At 33.7% G+C, this 16,209-nt stretch overlaps 1 long non-coding RNA gene across 1 annotated transcript; it reads right to left on the bottom strand.

Moving 5' to 3' along the window:
* Positions 1-2,152: 2,152 nt before the first annotated feature.
* Positions 2,153-4,060, bottom strand: LOC126887712 (uncharacterized). Its single transcript, XR_007699155.1, has 3 exons — positions 3,380-4,060; positions 3,021-3,282; positions 2,153-2,674 (listed from the first exon to the last, which is right to left on the bottom strand). It is a non-coding gene; the product is annotated as an uncharacterized LOC126887712 (long non-coding RNA).
* Positions 4,061-16,209: the final 12,149 nt, after the last annotated feature.

The following is a 16,209-nucleotide window of genomic DNA, read 5'->3' as shown; positions in this document are numbered from 1 at the left end:
ATACATGGAGCTAGTAATACTAACATGCTTGTTTAAAAGCGCTAGCTTGAAAATCTAGCCTCGTGTAATGCGGGCATTAGAATCATAAGGTCTGCTTATACATCATTCATAGATTAGGTCAAAATAAGAATAGTTGTAAATAATAAATAAGTTATTATCAATGAATATAGATGCTCTGTATTTATTGTTATTATTTAGAAAAAACTGACATCTTTAACATACTACATTTTAAGAAATCCTGATTGTTTTATTGATAATAACCTAAACTCAATGTAATTATTGATTTTTCTTATTTGTTTTTTGTCGTGATTTTGAGGTAGTATAGTATTTAAAGACATTCATTAGATTAATTATTTTATAAACTTTACGTTTTTGGTGATTTTGAGTGCTGACAACATGCCTGTGACTTGTATATTAGTGAACTGTGGAAGTCCAACTGATCCGGATAATGTTAATTTTAATTTGTTTTTTGTCCTGATTTTGAGCTAATATAGTATTTAAAGACATTCATTAGATTAATTATTTTATAAACTTTACGTTCTTGGTGGTTTTGAGTGCTGACAACATGCCTGTCACTTGTATAATAGTGAACTGTGCAAGTCCAACTGATCAGAATAATATTAATTTTAATTTGTTTTTTGTCGTGATTTTGAGCTTAATATAGTATTTAAAGACATTCATTAGATTAATTATTTTATAAACTTTACGTTTTTGGTGATTTTGAGTGCTGACAACATGCCTGTGACTTGTATAGTAGTGAACTGTGGAAGTCCAACTTATCAGAATAATGTTAATTTTAATTTGTTTTTTGTCGTGATTTTGAGCTTAATATAGTATTTAAAGACATTCATTAGATTGATTATTTTATAAACTTTTCGTTTGTGGTGATTTTAAGTGCTGAAAACATGCCTGTAATCTGTATAGTAGTGAACTGTGGAAGTCGAGCTGATTGGATAATGTTAATTTTTTTCATGTTCCCTCTATAGGGCTTTTCATTCACAGTCATTTGTTTTGAGCTTCTGTCATATGTCGTATAATCCGTGTATAGTAATCGATGAAAAGCCGTATTAGAAACTCATTTATGTTTCCTCACCTAACTAAATTGTCAAATAACAGGACGCACTCATGCTAGGAATTATGGTTTTTATTAATATTATGACAATTATGTATTTATATGTGACACTAACGTAACTAGTGACATTCATTTTTAGGCCAATGTGACAAACTTTATTAATAGTACTAAATTTTAACATTTATCCCCTATTTTGTTAAAACAATATTATTTTGTTTTTCATTCTATTCAAAATAAATGCAGTTTTGACAGGGAATTTGTTTTGTTATTGATTTATTCCATATAGACCTGGATCCCACGTACCAAAAAAAAGTTGATTAATAGCAAGCTGAAAATTTATTAATAGCTTAATGGTGTCTAGTCCGACAAACTTTGATGTACGGGAACACTGGAAGTTTTAACTGTGGAACAGGTTAAAAATTTGGAACGTCAAACTACGAAAATGTTTATGTAATTTGTCAGATAAAACTTCCAGTTGATTTGCTACCAATTCATTAAACTCTCATGCAAAAACCAGACTGGTGAAAAAATCACCAACTGGGCATTTTAATGATAGAACACGAAGACCATGTCAAACTACAGGAATCATGTTGGTTAGTAATAGCAGTCTGATTTTTGCATGAGAATTTAATGAAAGGATAATAGATCAATTGGATGTTCTGTCCGACAAAATATATGGGATGTTTTTGTAATCTGATGTTCCAAATCTGAGTTTCCAAACTGTTTCACAATTAAAACTACCCCTGTTCCAGTGTCACAATACATCAAAGTTTGTCCAACTGGACACCGTTAAGCTATTAACAAATTTTCAGCTGGCTATTAATCAATTTTTTTGGTACACGGGATCCAGACCTAATAGGTTTGTTCATAGTACGACACAAACGATTAGCAACTGCTGCCAACCATCAGATGCATGAGCAGTTAACAGTTAGCGTTGTGCAGTTAATAGTTAGCATTCATAGACTACGAATGCACATGTGTCTGATGGTTGGCAAGAGTTGCTGATCGTTCTACGAACAAACCTATCAGTAAGCACAATTTGTGATATCCATGGGTAGTTACTAACAGAAAGAGGCAGGATTCGATTTTTAAAACATTTATTTTAGAGTCAAAACATAGTCATACCTTAAACGATAAATGTATATTATCATTACAAGTTGATACTAATTACAAAAATAAATACACATTTAAAAGACCAATACATAATTACTCATGATGAAGAAGAACATTATAATTAAAAATGAATAACCATTTTCATATCGCTGCAACACAATGCCAAAGCCATCTTATATTTCAATTCGTTTAGTGAGCGCAACAAGCACTCTGACTGAACAGTTTCAAAACTCATTAGTTTTTCATCAGAGAATGCATATGTTGCTATCTCCAAACCATGTAGCTGTAACATATGTACATACATTGGGTTCTTCTTCGTCTGTCTTGCCCTGAGCATACTAAGCTAAAAATAGGATTGCTGCAATATGGCTGCAGACTTCACTATTACCGGCCATACGCATACAATGTAAATTTGCTATGTCATCAGAACTGGCTATCACCCCACCCAAGCATTTAGTCGTTTAGCAAGGTTTTTTGGAAATGCTTCACCTAAAAAAAATATTTTATTTTTTTGGAAATTCTTCAACTACAAAAATTTATTTTTATTAGAGTATTTGCGTTCTTTACAATGATTGAGAATATTTTATTTAAAATCAGACATTCATATAATATAATTTTAGAACAATCATGACAGTAATTCAAATATATGGCAGTAATAAATCATTTTCAGAGAATTATGGAGTTCGCAGTTTACAGATTAGGACGATGATATGTCTGGTTTCATACAGATATATAAACGTAAATAAATCTAATATTTAAAACCAATTTATCCAAAAGACACTAATACTGTTATCCATATATTTCTTAATGGTGAATAAATAAAATAAAGGCATACCTTTCCGACAATAATATGGAAATCAGGAAATCATTAACAATTTTTACTCCATTCAAAACAAATCCAGCTGTAAAATATTTATGTGCCTGAAGGCTTTTGTGTGCTTTCATCTGCTGCTTAGAGTAGCAACTGCGAGATTCCACCAGATATGTATAAATATCTATAATAGTAACTTGATGGACTGCACTTTACTGTAAAATCCAATTCTGACTGAATTGCGTATGGATCTAAATCCCCAATTATTTTCAGCTTCAATAAATATCTAGAACAATAAAAGAAATAATGTTATTGCTTGCAAAATTCATCATTATTGATAAATATCGAGGCAAAATGAACAGTAAAAAAATTGTTTCGCCTACCTTTCTCGCAACATCTGGAGTTTCCAATAATAATTTCCTTAAATAATCAGTTTGCATTGTGGTAAAGTTTATAAAGTTCACAAAAACAGGAAACGAAATTTAAATGAATCCAAAATACGACGATAAACAATGAAAAATCATTGAAAAATAGATGCAAACATAACCTCTTTGTTAGTTTGTGTGCCAACCAGAGGTCACGTGGTTTGGATTGCCTAATAGGTTCGTTCCAAGACGACACATTTGTACGATCCCTTGAACCGCCACGAAATCGATTGGACTGTTTTAATGCGCAGAATCGCCCTTGAACGGTTTTCTTTCGATCTCGATCCGATTACCGGTACGTAACCCTCTTGGAACGAATTCGTGTACCATTACCATTTCAAGTTCGAGTTGCGCCTGAGCCATTTTCAGTGCGAGTACCACTGTACCACTAGTAGTTTGCTAGATGGTTATGGTTAAAAATTAATATTTCTAATGTCCACTTTACATCAACAATAAATTGAATAAGAAATTGACAAAGTTATTCAATACCAAATTTGACGAGTACAAAATGTATGGTTTGTAAAAGAAAGTGAAATAATTTGATGAAATAGAACAATTGGATATGTTTTATTTTGTCAATTTTCTTTTTATTCACGGCAAAATTGGATGTAGAATTGTGTTTTGTATAAGCCAAATTTGACCTTAAATAACTTTTCAATTTCTTGTTCAATTTATTGTTGATGTAAAGTGGACTTAACATGTTCATTAAACATCACTTCAGCTTCAAAACCTTCCCCAGAATCGATATCTGACATTAAATCGTTGTCTTCTATGAAAAAAGAAAATAATAAATTATCCATTTTTATAAGATTAATTTGAAAAAAAAAGAATTAATAATTATTTAAACGGAAATCAAGATTCACAGGTACTAATAGCGTAAATTGTGGATTATTCTATTATTGAATCATCAGCTGATCTCATAGCAGTGACCAGTAAAAATAAAAACAATCCTAACTGCGCAAGTCAGTACAAATGGTTTCTGCTTGAAGGCATGTATCAAAAGGGCCGTTCAGTTACCGATTTCGAAGCGGTACATGGATCGCTTGGAACAACACGGTGTACGATACCAATCATCGTTCATGTTCGCTTGGAACGCATTTTTTATAATGCGCATGACGAGGGCAGTACGAAGGACGGTTTTCATGTCACTTGGAACGCGCCTTATATAAATAGTTATAAATAATTATAGATAAATAATTTAATTGAAATCTACACTAACATTTGTTTAAAAGCACATTTAGATATTATGAATACTTTGTTAAAGAAAGAATAATCTATAATAATGTTAAAATATACTACTAGTTAAAGAAAGAATAATCTTTTTTTAGCCGTAATAGGTCCACTGCACATTATTTAAATTTTGGCACGAAATTCAATATGACATTGCCTGCACATGCGCAAATAAAGGAACGAATTGGACAAATTAACGTCTCCTCATTTTTACAACATTTATTCCAAGTTCCTTCAATTTTTTTGAGGACAAGAAAATTTTGCTTTCAAGAAATTCACGAATTTATTGGCGTCAAGTTAATAACGAACAAACTTGGATGTCAAATTGTGCTTTGAGAACACGTCAAATTTGGCCTTGAATAACTTGGTCAATTTATTGTTCAATTTATTGTTGATGTAAAGTGCACTTTACATAATTGTTTAAACAAAAGAGACCCAGCCAGAGCAAAACTAACAGACAGAACTGCAAAAAAAGCCACTAATTTCCATTTTCCCACCCCCTTATCTTATATGCATTTTCCAATCAAAATTTTTAGGTTGTCATGAACATGAAAGACTCAACCTCAACAAATAATAATAAACAAAAAGCTCTACTTCCACTTCCCGCCAAATGGACACAGGTTGGTGACACTGAATTCACGCCAAATAAATGAAAAAATAGAACAATTTTCTTTTTCTTCACGTGAAGTTTATAACGAACAAACTTAGATGTCAAAGTGTGCTTTAACACGTCAAATTTGGCCTTGAATAACTTTGTCAATTTATTGTTCAATTTATTGTTGATGTAAAGTGGACTTAAGTTTGTTCGTTATAAACTTCGTGAAGAAATTGACGAAAAAGAAAATTGTTCTATTTTTTCATTTATTTGGCGTGAATTCAGTGTCACCAACCTGTGTCCATTTGGCGGGAAGTGGAAGTAGAGCTGTAGAGCTTTTTGTTTATTATTATTTGTTGAGGTTGAGTCTTTCATGTTCATGACAACCTAAAAATTTTGATTGGAAAATGCATATAAGATAAGGGGGTGGGAAAATGGAAATTAGTGGCTTTTTTGCAGTTCTGTCTGTTAGTTTTGCTCTGGCTGGGTCTCTTTTGTTTAAACAATTATGTAAGTATTATAAAAACGTTTTCAATTTTCTGTATTCTTAGGAAACGAATTATTTATGCATATTATTACCTGTAAATAGTAGTACCTATTTCCTATTTCTTTTGATTTTTAATTGTAAAGAATAGAAAAATTACCATTCATTTTAATTTTTTAGAATCAGCTGAAAGTGGTCTACAAAAAAACCAGGAAGGAAACGTATTATAGCCTTGTTGTGGCTATGAAAGGCAAAAGAAAGATACCTATAAAAAGTGTATTGACTAGTTGGAAGAAACTCCACATTGTCGATGCATAATAAGATATTACTTTATAAACAAATATCAAGACCTAGGAATGGAACCTGGATAATATAGTCATCAAGAAGATAGCAGGAGGTCATGAGCAACAACAACTTCATAAGTATGAGAATATTGAGGAAATCCAGCTCCTCGATATCTACTACTGGACAAACTAGAAGATTGAAGAGGACAAAGCCTTTTGAACTAAAATAGTTTGAGTGAGAGGTGATAGTGAAAAGCAGAGCGTAGTGCTTGTGTGCCTGTGTATGTTAGAATAGTGCACGATCTTGTTAGATTAGATAAGAGACGCTATAGGGTAAGCTCTTCATTTTAAGGAACAGTAGTAATTTAGGTTAAATTAAAATTGCTCATTGGTCAGTTATGACCAGATTGTAATTCTCTGATGTTTGGCAAAAAGGGCTGAAGTCAGAATTGCACATCAATAATGTTTTGATGATTTCTGGACCATAAAAAAAGTGTTGCAGACTTAAACTGTATGTACCAATAAAAAGAGCCGATTTTTCTGGTCCAGAAATCATCAAAACATTATCGATGTGCAATTCTGACTTAAGCCCTTTTTCCCAAACATCAGAGAATTGCAATGTACAATTCAATACAAATGAATCATCATCGTAGTGATGATTATGGAAATATATATATATATATATATATATATATATATATATATATATATATATATATATATATATAGAAATATATATATTTTGTGCAATAAAAATGTTTATATTTATCAAGGATGTATTATTTGGTATGGCCACATATACTTCTGGTATATCGTCGGTGATGTGACAATACCTCCTATCTGCTTTTTCATGAATTTTGTAGGAGACGAAAAACCATTTTTAGGGTCATCTGTTTTCACATGTAAATTTTGACATGTTTTGTAGTAAATAGATAATTGAATTTACTACAAAACATGTCAAAAAATATCATATGAAAACAGGAGGTGACTGTAAAAAAAGTTTTTAGTCTCTCTTACAAAATGGTTAACAGTTAATAGAGAGACAGATAATCGAGGTTCCACTGTATAGTGAAATTTGGACACCCGACACCCCATACAAATTTTATGGGGGTTTTGTTCGTTTAAACCCCCCCCCCCCCCCAAACTTTTGTGTAAGTTACAATTGAATTATTATTGTGGTACTATTAAACACAATGTTTTTAAAACTTTTTTGCCTCTTAGTACTTTTTTGAAGTCAGTTTTTATCGTGATATTTTGAATATTTGTCAAATCCACCACATATTTGTATATGGTTAAGTACGATTGTAGAGACTAATAATATGAAAATTTATTTATGATTTACATTTTTAGGTATATTTTGAACCATTTTAAAAAGAAGCCATATCTTGATAAAAAGAGCTTTATCGAAAAAATAGAAAGAGGTAAAAAAGTTTTAAAAACACAGTGTTTAACTAATGGTACCGCAGAAATAATTTAATTGGAACGTACCCAAAAGTTTGGGGGGGTTAAAGGGAAAGAAACCCCCATAAAATTTTTATGGGGTGCACAAATTTCACTATAATTTTTCTTTAAGATGTTACTGCAATAATATTGCTTCATGTCCATTTTCAATAAAAAATCTTTAATAGTTTTCGATATATTCGAAAAAATCGAATTTTCATTTTGTATCTTCAAAGGGCTGTAACTTTTTTTGTGTGCATATTTGTACTAAGGTAAGTTAGGTTCATTCAAATTATTTTTGGTCCCAGAATATGTGATTTAATTTACGACCAATCTTTTCGGGACACCCTGTATAATAAATGGGATTAGCTGGCTTAAAAATTCATAATCTACGTTCTGTAGAAAATATACAGTTTTTGGTTTCTTTTTAACTAGATCTTAATATCTAACCAAGCATTTTAAGACCTTTTTATTATTTTTTCGATGATATATTCATGTTTTTAGTTTGTTCAAAATATTCTAGATGATTGTACACTATAATAGATAGCCAACTAAATAAACACAAAAATTTTATTTTTGTTACAGCCTGTATATAAGTTTACCTATATATACAGTGCATTACGCACCACCTTAAAAATTGGGCATTTTTGATGTCTCGAATTTCCTAAACCTGTTGTCCCATCTAAGTGATTTTTTTATAATAATATAGCCTGAGGCTATAGGTTACTGCCTTATGCTTGTCATGCACGGGGAGCTATACTGTAATATATATTATATCACGTCGCTCTCTATAGTAATGAGTGAGCCTGCACATACGGAACCATTAGTTCCCTGTCTGCAGGCTCACTCATTACTATAGAGAGCGATATGATATAATATACATATATTACAGTATAGCTACCAGTGCATGACAAGCTTAAGGATGTAACCTATAGCCTAGGCTATATTATAAAAAAATCACTCAGATGAGACAACAGGTTTAGAAAATTCGAGACATCAAAAATGCCCTATTTTTAAGGTGGTGCGTTAATTTCTTGGAGAAGTGTATTGTAATTTAATGTAAATAATGTAATATCCAATAATTGTAATTTAATATAAGATGTAATATAAGTTCCTTAAAAATATATTTTTTATTTCCCACCATACATTCTCCACAGGTCTAAATATCGATGCTAGACGTCCACCGGAGGTCCTCTCAGGACGTTAGATGGACGTTCGGCAGCAAGACATTGGACCAAACTGGGACATCCTATGAAGGTCCAATTGACATTCACTGAACGTCCCCTCGGACGTTAGGTGGACGTTTGGCAACGTGGCATTTGGACCAAAATAGGACGTCCTGTTAAGGTCCAATTTACGTCCCCTAGGACGTCCGATTAAGGTCCAATGTACGTCCCTTCGGACCTTAAGTGGACGTCCAACAGACATTCGGTAGCGCGACATTTGGACCAAAATAGGACGTTCCTTGGACGAAAACGGACCTCCCTAAAGTCTGTGAAGGACATCCTTGTGCTATTAGGGATGTAGGTATATAGTATCTTTATTCTATTATATTCTACTCTATTTCAAACCTATTCTATATAAGTATCTACACATTACACCTATTATCATCATCATCATTCTCTTTGCCTTATCCCTATGCAGTGTCGGCTTCCCTAATTGCATTTCTCCACACAATTCTATCTTGAGTCATATCAATGTTAATCCCCTTTACCAACATGTCCTGCCTTATCGTCTTCTTTGGTCTTCCTCTCCTACTCCTTCCAGGAATCTGCACTTCAGCTATTCTTCGTATTGGGTGATTAACATCTCGATGTTGAACATGACCAAACCATCTTAACCTATGCTCTCTCATTTTGGCATCAATTGGTGCCACACCTAGACTTCCCCTAATATACTCATATCTAATTTTATCCTTCTTTGTCACTCCACTCATCCATCTAAGCATTCTCATTTCCACCACATGCATTCGTTGTTCCGCTTTCTTTTTCACTGCCCAACATTCAGTTCCGCGCATCATAGCCGGTCTTGTGGCTGTTTTATAGAATTTTCCCTTCAGCTTCATTGGAATTTTTCTGTCACAACACACCACTCGCTTCTTTCCACTTCATCCATCCAGCCCTAATTCTACTGCATGCAGCTCCATCTATTTCTCCATTACTCTGTAATACCGATCCTAGGTACTTAAAACTATTGCTTTTCACAATCATTTCACCTATTATATTATATTTTACTTTATTCTATACTATATATCTATTCTAATCTATCTATATATTTCATTTAATCTGTTACATTCTACTCTATTCTGTTTTAAATCAAATACTTTATTAGTAAGTATCTACATATATATTACATCTATTCTATTATATTCTACTCTATTCTATTTCAGTTTATTTTATACTATATATCTATTCTAATCTATCTCTCTATTTTATTTATTTTATTAATCTGTTCTATTCTATTCTGTTTCAAATCAAACACTTTACTCAAACAAAGAAACAAACGACATTCAAAAGCTTCTAATAAAAAAATCATTGCATTGGTACTACTGAAAATATTGACATTTTTACAACATTTATTCCAAGTTCCTTCAATTTTTTTGAGGACAAGAAAATTTTGCTTTCAAGAAATTCACGAATTTATAGCGTCATAAAGTTAGCGAAACGGTTTTTTCAAAGTCGTTATTTTGACTTCTAGCTTAGCTCAAAAAATTGCACCTCGTTTGCGGATAATTGCACCATTCAAAATTTCATTTGCGGAGTTTCCGTTTTCGAGATATGAGCAAATCAAAAGTGGAGATTTCGGCGCAGCGCTAAAAATAAATGTCGATTTTCAGGGTATAAAATGCCGTAAAGTCACTAAATAACCATATCAAAAAATTGCACCTCGTTTGCGGATTATGAATAAACTGGTTTTAATTGAAAATTGAAAATGTTATAAAGGAAAAACGATATTAATGTTGGTTGCCTATACTGTAGGGGCAAAGGAATGCCAGAATAATTTTCACTTCTGGTAAACCTAAACTGTAAGGCTAAAAGTAGTATGTACCATAGTCAAAATAACTCCTCCTGACTTAAAGGTAATGCCTCCTTTGAAATTTCATTTGCGGATATTCCATTTTTAAGTTATATCAAAATGAAATTTCTCGGGACAGCGCCAAAGTATATATTTCCATTATCGGGATATTTATTAAAAGCTGTAAAAATAACAATAACTATATCATTTAATTTCTTCTGGTTTGAGGATTACGAATAGACCTGGTTTAAACTAAAAATCATAAAGCTTAAAAATTTTCCGAAGAAAAAAATTTTCCATTTTGGTGGTCCTAAACTGTATTTGCAAAAGTATTATCTGTATTGTAATGTATATCTAAAATTACTGTTTCTGACGTAAGAAAATCCCTCCATTCGAAATTTCATTTGCGGATTTTCCGTTTTCGAGATATAACCAAATAAAAAGTTAAGATTTCGAATAAATTTTCATTTTCTGGGTATAAAAAGCCGTAAAATTGCTAAATAACCATATCACCTAATTGCTCCTCGTTTGCGGATGATAAATAAACTGGCTTTAATTGAAAATAATAAAAATTGAAAATTTTATAAAGAAAAACGATATTAATGTCGGTTGTGGTTGCCTACACTGTAGGGGCAAAGGCAAAGGAATAGTAGTGATGTTGATTATAGTTACTTTCGAGGATTCGTTACAAATCGTTACTTTTGTACAAAGTACTAATTTACAAAATAAAAATGTTTACCATTCTTATTCAGTTACAATGCGAAGACAAAATAATCTTACTTTTCAATTAGAATACGGAGTGCAATCCAGCACTCTGAATCGAGATTTTCGATTCTTATAGGAATCTCATCGGAGAGAGCTTAGGCTGGTTCTCCATATCCTAACTGACCAGCACCGAGAGCTTTTCCCACACATTGCAACTGAAACAAATAGGGTAGGTGACTAGCGTCATCTGGCAATTGAAAGATGAAGTTTTTCAATCCTAATAGCAACATTAATAATATTGAAAAACATTAAAAATATTACTAAAAGATTTTTAAATTGAAAACTTATTGGTCCACTTCCCTGGTGACACCTCCAAGGCTTCTACAATATGCAAGCCAAATGGATGCTGCAGTGAAGACAAAGGGAAGGAATTCTACACTATGCAATTCACATCCCCGTCTGCAGCTTGGTAAAGTTCCAACGGAAAATGCACCTAGTTACTCTACGGAGTAATACGACTATAAAGTAAAAATGTATACCATTTTCATCAGTTGCCATGCGAAGGCAAAACAATCTTACTTTTCAATTAGAATACGGAGTGCAATCCAGCTCTCTGAATTGCGATTTTCGATTCTTATTGGAATCTCATCGGAAAGAGCGTAGGCTTGTTCTCCATATCCTAACTGACCAGCACCGAGAGCTTTTCCCACACATTGCAACTGAAACAAATAGGGTATAGGTGACTAGCGTCATCTGGCAATTGAAAAATGAAGTTTTTCAATCCTAATAGCAACATTAATAATATGGAAAATATTAAAAATATTACTAAAAGATTTTTAAATTGAAAAACTTATTGGTACATTTTCCTGGTGACACCTCCATCCATCCATCCATCCATCCATCCATCCATCCAATGGCACTACAGCCCAAATTGAGCCTTGGCCTCCTTCAACAAGCTTCTCCAATCATTTCGATTTACCGCTGTTCTTTTCCATGAACGCGTTCCCAGGAAGTTCCTGGCATCCTCATCGACTTCGTCTTCCCATCTCTTTTAAGGTCTTCCAACAGGTCTTTTTCCCTGCATTCTTGCATTTAGCAATTTTCTGGGGATTCAATTCTCATGCATGCGGACCACGTGCCCTGCCCACCGTAATCTCTGCAGTTTAGTGTATTGTGCTAGAGTTGGTTCGCTATATTGCTCGTATATTTCTCTATTATACCTAATTCGCAAGTTGTTATTTTCACTTATTGGGCCCAGTATCCTACGGTATATTTTTCTTTCAAACATATCTAATGCATTGGCAGATTTCTGTGTCACCACCCATGTTTCGCAGCCATAACTTACTATGGGCCTGATTATTATTTTATATACCCGGAGTTTTGTTTTCCGGTGTACGTCTCGCGATTTGAATATGTGGCCCATCGCGAAATAGGCTTTATTTGCCAGCACAAGCCTTCTATTTATTTCCGGTTCTTCTTCATTGCTTGCAACCAGATCCATTCCTAGGTACGTAAATCTATTCACATGTTGTATATCGTCAATAAAGTGTTGTTGCGCCGGTCTATTTGATCTGGTTTGTATGAGTAGTTTTGTTTTATTTGTATTTATTGCTAGCCCTACTGCCTCTGCACTCTGTTTCAACTCAACGTAGGTTTCTTCCGCTGCATTTATTGTTCTGCTCATTATGTTTATATCATCTGCGTATGCTGCTAATTGGGTAGATTTGTTTGTAAGTATGTTATTTCCTCTCACCGTCAACCGACTAATTACATATTCAAGAACAAGATTAAAAAGCGTTGGAACCAGTCCGTCGCCTTGTTTCAGTCCTTGCGTTATCGTATATAAACGCATCAGTGATCTGTCCTTGAATACATACCTGTGCTTCTGTTTCTGTAATTGTCATTTGCACTAGTCGTATTAATTTTGATGGTATGCTAAATTCTTCCAATATATTAGGTAGAATTGTTCTATCTATTGAATCATAGGCTTCTTTAAAATCTACAAAGAGATTGTAAACGTCCATGTCATATTCCCATATTTGTTTAACTGTAAATAGTTGGTCAATGGTAGATCTATTTTGCCTAAACCCTGCTTGATATTCCCCGATGATTTTTTCCGTGAGAGGTTGAAGTCTTCGATTAAGGATGTTTGTGAATATTTTGTATCCCGAACAAAGTAAAGAGATGCCTCTATAATTCTGACACAACAGTTTGTCTCCTTTTTTATGAATAGGGCAGATTATACTTTTCTTCCATTGTTGGGGGATTTCTTCTTCTATCCATATCTCTCGTATTAGCTGGTACATCTGTTGTGTCAAATTCCTTCCTCCTTGCTTGAGTAGTTCTGCCGGTATTTTATCTATTCCCGGTGCTTTATGGCTTTTTTGTATGTGGATTGCCGTTTGGACCTCCTCTAGCTTTGGGGGTCTAGTTAATTCATTTTCTTCTTCATCTTCCCCCAGTTCTTGTTGTTGTACCTCCTGCCATGTCTGCTGCTGCCTTTGTTGTTGTAATGGTGGTTGTGCCCCTTTGTTTAATACTTCCTTAAAATATGTCATCCAGGTTATCTTAATTTCGTCCATATCGCTAATGATTTCACCCTTCTTATTTTTGCAGAGGCTAGTCTTCGGTTTGTATCCCTGTCTTAAATGTTTGATAAGTTGGTATGAACTACGTGTTTCATCGTTTCCTTAAACTCCCTTTCTATATTTAGTATCCGTTGATTTTCGTACTTTCTCTTTTTCTGCCTGCACAGTTTATCTGCTCTTCGTCTTTTGTTCTCAAATTCTGTTTTTCTCTCTCTAGTACGTCTGAGTATGTAATTATGTGCTTTATTTCTTTCCTGTATAGCTTGTTTGCATTCTTCATCGAACCATGTTTCTTCTCTCCGTTGTGTCTTTGTTCCTAGGACTTCTTTCGCTGTGTTTAGTATGATACTGCTTATGGTGTTCCATTGATTTTCTATTGTGGAGTCTGCTCTGTTTTCTTCTAGTAATTTTTCATCCACTGTTCTCTCAAATCTTTCTTGTACCTCAGGGACTATTAGGTTATGTAAGGTTAGTTTTTCTTGTTTTGGATATTTTTCCTTTACCTTTCGACTGATTTTGCATCTAAACCGTGTCTGCACTAGTAGATGGTCTGAGTCACAGCTTGCGCCACATCTGCTTTTTACATCTAATATACTCGTCGCCATTCTTTTTTCAGTCAGTATATGGTCTATTTGATTTATTGTGTTTCCCTATGTTTCCCTATTACCCCTATGTACTCTTCTTCTTTTCCGATGTTGGCGTTTGTGTCGCCTATCACCATTTTAATGTCGTTTCTTGGTATTGAGTCATAGATTCGTTCTAGATCTTGATAAAAGGCTACCTTAGTGTCTTCTTCCTGTTCATTTGTGGGACAGTGCACATTTATAAGGGTTATGTTAAAGAAATGCATTTTTATCCTAAGCTTGCAGATTCTTTCATTGATGGCTTGAAAATCTGTTATCAGGTGCTTCATTTTATTATCTACGATAAAGGCTACTCCAAATTCTTTATTTCCATCATCTTTACCGCTATACAGTATAGTGTGTGTTTTAGTGTCCCGGCTACGTTTTCCCAACCATTTAGTTTCTTGTACTGCAGTGATTCTAATTTTATATCTTTTCAGTTCGTGTATAAGGATCCTCTGTGTTCCTGGTCTATTTTGCGTTCTGACATTCTATGTTCCCAGCATAAATTCCATATTCCGTTGCCAAAGTCGTCGTCTTGATATCCGTCCATTCCGAGGCCTATCTGAAGGTTTCGTAGTAGTACTTTTTTACAAGAATAGGTTACTGGCCTATCGCCCAACCCCCTTTTCGGAGGACCATTTCTCCCTTGCTCGTCAGCCCTTACATACTTTCCACTGGGGTTGGTTACCCAATCTCCGGTAAGGTTGCTCAGGTTCTCCAGGGTTCACCCGTCGGTGACACCTCCAAGGCTTCTACAATTTGCAAGCCAAATAGATGCTGCAGTGAAGACAAAGGGAAGAAATTCTACACTATGCAATTCACATCCCCGTCTGCAGCTTGGTAAAGTTCCAAAGGAAAATGCACCTAGTTACTCTACGGAGTAATACGACTATAAAATAAAAATGTATACCATTTTTATTTAGTTGCAATGCGAAGGCAAAACAATCTTACTTTTCTTACTTCATCTTTCAATTGCCAGATGACGCTAGTCACCTACCCTATTTGTTTCAGTTGCAATGTATGGGAAAGCTCTCGTTGCTGGTCAGTTAGGATATGGATAACAAGCCTACGCTCTCTCCGATGATATTCCAATAAGAATCGAAAATCGCGATTCAGAGAGCTGGATTGCACTCCGTATTCTAATTGAAAAGTAAAGGCCGCGTCTCACCATCAAATAATTTGATCAAACAGTTTGAGCAAACTTGACGTATTTGAGGAAGTACGTCAAAGTGACGTCACAATTGCAGTTTTTTTGAAATTCTAAAAATCTGTGCTCTCACTATCAGTCTAGTTTGATCAAATTTTTTGTATTGAGTTGTCTAACTTGTTTGTACTTTATTTAAAATTAAAATTTTTCATTATTATCCACAATGAACATTCAGGATGTGACGTCACTAACTGTCACTTTCTTGTCACTTTCAGTTTGCTCAAACCAGTTTGATCAAATTATTTGATGGTGGGACGCGGCCTTAAGATTGTTTTGCCTTCGCATTGCAACTGAAAATGGTATACATTTTTATTTAATACGCTCTGAGCTTCGCTGGTGTCGCTCCTAGCGGATTACTAATGCAACTTTTACCGGTAATTTTTAAATTTATTATTTAATTGTTATCGCTTAATTCTTACAACACAAAAAAGTAATTAAATTGTAATCGATTCTTTAAAGATTTTGCTAACCATTTTAACGTTCTATTAATGAAATATTAATTTCTTACTTCGGATACTTTCACAATTATCGTGTAGATGGCGCTTAGATTAATTTATAATTACATATTACAAAATATTAAAAAAACTTAAAATTCAGTATTTAAAACGTAAGTA

Source organism: Diabrotica virgifera, chromosome 7, assembly GCF_917563875.1.
Source record: "Diabrotica virgifera virgifera chromosome 7, PGI_DIABVI_V3a".
NCBI lineage: Eukaryota > Metazoa > Arthropoda > Insecta > Coleoptera > Chrysomelidae > Diabrotica > Diabrotica virgifera.
Note: the sequence above shows the minus strand (reverse complement) of the source record. Positions and strands in the feature narration are given on the sequence as shown.